Here is a 3,798-nt window from a genome sequence, read left to right as displayed (position 1 = left end):
GTGACCAATTCTCTACATATTTACCACAATTATTCTCTATATAATCATTCTAGTTATAATTAAAATCCTTTTAAGATTCTCATCAAAACTTATACTAGATGAGTGAAAACTTTGAACTAAATCTATACGAAAAGAATAGGTATTAAGGAAATGACCATCTACTACTTCTTTTGGGGTGAGAATTTCCCTCTGTGAAGTTCATTTTGTATACTTCAGATTATTGGTATACAATTATCAAATATTTAAACTCACCCGCATCCTAAAAAGCACCCCCAGTTTTAAGGCACTATGACTGCTTTCTGAACAGCACTTTGGATTTTTAAAAAAAGAACCTTTATAAAACAAAATTCAAGAATTTATACACTGATGTCTTTGATGTGCTTCTTGTTGTTGTGTTAGTGTCTGAATGCATTTTGAAGTGTTTTCATGTGTTTATTAGGCAGACGTGTGTTTTCCTCATAAAAAGCATTTCAACTATTTTATTGATTTTTCTATTTTTCTGCCTCACAAATGCTTTGTAGAAATTCTTTACAGTGTCTGAGATTTTATCCTCCGTTTTATTGCAAATATCATTTACCATTCTCTGTCTTGCTATTCAATTCTTCTGAAGGTGCTGCTTGATAAGCAGAACTTGTTCAATTTTTACATGAACAAGAAGAGAAAGACAACAGCTATGTAGACCCAACTACATGGAATGACGAGAATAGTTTTCATATCGTATTGATTTGATATCACAGTCACACAAGTAAACTCCAATAACCCTCACACAATTATGGGTATATATAAAGTAAAAATATTGATAGTGTCCTTTTTGCACTCAACTACCCACTTAAGGTTAACCAAATTTGTTGATTGCAGTGCTAGTAGTGTTTGTAGTAGTTGTGGTCACGGGGGTGTGTGTGTGTGTGTGTGTGTGTGTGTGTGTGTGTGTTTGTGTGTGTGTGTGTGTGTGTGTGTGTGTGTGTGTGTGTGTGTACAGATTAAGCAGTATGAGGAATGGTCAAAAACACTTCAATATAGCCTTGGAATGTTGGTTTCCCCTTCTCTTTCAGTGTGTTCCTCAAAGATATGAAGAAATCTACTTGTCAGAGAGTATCTATGATTCAAGCAGTATCAATACTCTAAAAGTTTGGCTTAATTCTTTAAACATTAAAAGATAACATTTTTAGCTCTTACTATGTATTGAGCACTCTTCATGTATAATTAGTTTTGTTAACCCCTATATTGATTGCTTTTCTTGTCCTTATGATAAAATATCAGGCAAGAGGTAACAAAGTGAAGGAAGGATATGTTTTTGGCTCAATGTTTTAGGAGATACAGACTATCATTTCCAGAAAAGCATGGCAGTGTGCAGCACCATGGTAGCCCGAGCATGGAACAGGAAAACTGGCCAGAACCAGAGTCAGTGTAATACAGAAAGATCTTCCTCCCAATGACCCACTTTCTTAATCTAGGATGCACCTCTTAAAGGTTAGACAGCCTCCTAAAGACAGTACCACTAGTGAAGAGTGAGAGCTAAAACTCATAAGTTTGCTTTGAACATTTCACTTTTTTTTTTTTTTTCAGGAGATGGTGAGTTTATTTTGTCTTGTCTGGATAGAGGTTTGATTTGCTCTTGAATGTTCCAGGGTGGAGACAAGGAGAAAGCACAGGGTGTGGAGGTCTACTCAGTGCAGTCGTCTCCCTCATCCTCATCCTCACCGTGCACAGACAGAGCAGCGTACTTGCTTGCAGAACTGAACTTAGAGGCTGGGTTCTCCTCAGATTTCTTTGGCTCAGGTGCAGATCTGGAGTCTTGATCTTTTTGCCGCCCTTCCTATCCAACTCCCTTCCAGTGGTCTCTGCTCCTCCATCCCCAGGACCACGGCTGGAGTGTCCAGTCTGGCCTTTGGGGGCGCTCACCCCATCCACTTTAGTTTCATCTTTCCTTGATGGTCCTTCCTCAGAGGGCTGAGCTGGAGCAACTTTCCCTCCACCACTTGTAGGGGACGGCTGCTCTGTGTCTGAGCTCTGAGATCGAGCAGGAGGGTTAGAGCTTCGCTTCACCCACGCATTCTCCTTTGGTGGAGGGGCTGGCATTACCTTTAGAGGCTGGTCAGGTTTAGGAGGCTTAGAGGTTGGAGAGTGACAGTCGTCTTCTTTATTGAGGGTTTCATTTTCTAGAGACTTCTCACTCTCTCTCCTTCGTGTATTTCTGCCAGATGTGGCTGAGGTCCCAGTCTGCGATGACTCACTTCCTGTCCTCGACCGTTCTCTTTCCTGAGTTTCTTCACTTCGCCAACTTGGGTGTCTCTCCCAGGGCTGGCGGTCTAGTTTTGGCTCATCCAGCCGACGCTGCAGCTTCTCCTGCTCCTTCTGTAGCCACTCCTCTGTTTCTCTTTCTCTAACAGCTGTGTCAACAGGCTTCGCCCCTCCAAAGATAGAAGCCGCTCGGCTGGACTGGGAGGTGCTAGCAGAGGAATCATCTTCTTTAGGAGTACTCCGAGGCTTTAGATTCAGTTTGGGTCTTTGGGGGGGACCTCTGTCATCACGCCTGTAATCGTCCCGAGAGTAATCGTCCCTGGAGCTCCATGACCGATCGTCCCGTCTGTCATAGCGATCTTCATAGCGGTCCCCACCTCCTCTGTAGTCGTCATCCCTCCGGTACCCACTTCCAAATGCTCTTCTACCACTGCCTATCCTGGAGTCATAGCCTCGGTCATAGTCTCTGCTGCCTCGGTCATCATAGCGATCCCGGCCCCCATAGCGGTCCATGTCTCTGCGTGGGCCGTCCCGATATCCGTCCCTATACCCATCCCGATACCGGTCTGACTCATAACGATCTCGATACTTGTCTCCGAAGCTGTCATCACCTCGTCTAGGTGGGTAGTCTTCAAAGCTGTCTGTGGCAGGACGGGCCCTCCAGTCTGTGTCTGTCTTGTCAGAATCCCGATTTCTATCTCGACCAAAAGAACGGTCATCCCTGTCTTTATCCTGTGCTTGATCAGCAACATCCACCCGAATTCTCCTGTTACCTAGAGACTCTTCATTGAGACTCAGAGCACTGAGCAGAGAATCCAGATCCTCAAATTCCGCATAGCCAAAACCTTTCAACCTGTCTGGATTGCTGGGTTCACGTGGTAAGCGTACAGCGCTGATATTTAATCCTCCAAAGAAATCCTTAATAGAGTCTTCTGTCACATCATAGGGCAGATTCCCTAGGAAAGCAGTGTAGGGTGGTGACTTGGGAAGACGGCTCCGATCAATATAGGGTTCCCGAGCAGCCCGTGGAGCAGTGGGAAGGATGGAACGGTCAATAGGAGGTGCCCTGTACACATCGTCATCGTTACTATGCCAAGTTGTTGACACATCTCCTTCCAGATCGTCTATTTCATCAGCCCAGCTGACTGGTTTGGGGACATAGGTGCTTCCTCCACCAGTTCCCCCATCCTCAGCTAGAAAGTCTGTTAGGGAGATGGTCTTCCCCTTCTTATTCTTCTTTTTTGCTGAGGCCGCCATGTTGGGAGAGGGAGAGAGAACGCAAAGGCGAACATTTCACTTGTAAAGCCAACACCTTTTAGATAATAAACTGTATTTTTTAGTTGAAGGCAACCAATTGAAGACTAAGATACACAGTAATCATTCCCCTCAAAAAGGCTCAATAGTTATAGTATGTAACATTGTGTACTCATACAAAGGTATGATTTGTTGTTTTTTTCAAACACACACACACACACACAAACACATACACACATACACACACGTGATACATAAAATGTGGTATTAATTGCTTTCATCATGGATGTAATAGATAAAATT

At 43.6% G+C, this 3,798-nt stretch overlaps 1 pseudogene across 1 annotated transcript; it reads right to left on the bottom strand.

The window, feature by feature from the left end:
* Positions 1–1,554: 1,554 nt before the first annotated feature.
* LOC116888881 lies at positions 1,555–3,518 on the bottom strand (annotated as a pseudogene). Its single transcript, XR_004386352.1, has one exon. The product of XR_004386352.1 is annotated as a eukaryotic translation initiation factor 4B-like (transcript).
* Positions 3,519–3,798: the final 280 nt, after the last annotated feature.

Source organism: Rattus rattus, chromosome X, assembly GCF_011064425.1.
Source record: "Rattus rattus isolate New Zealand chromosome X, Rrattus_CSIRO_v1, whole genome shotgun sequence".
NCBI classification, from domain to species: Eukaryota; Metazoa; Chordata; class Mammalia; order Rodentia; family Muridae; genus Rattus; species Rattus rattus.
This window is presented reverse-complemented; position numbering and strand designations above follow the sequence as displayed.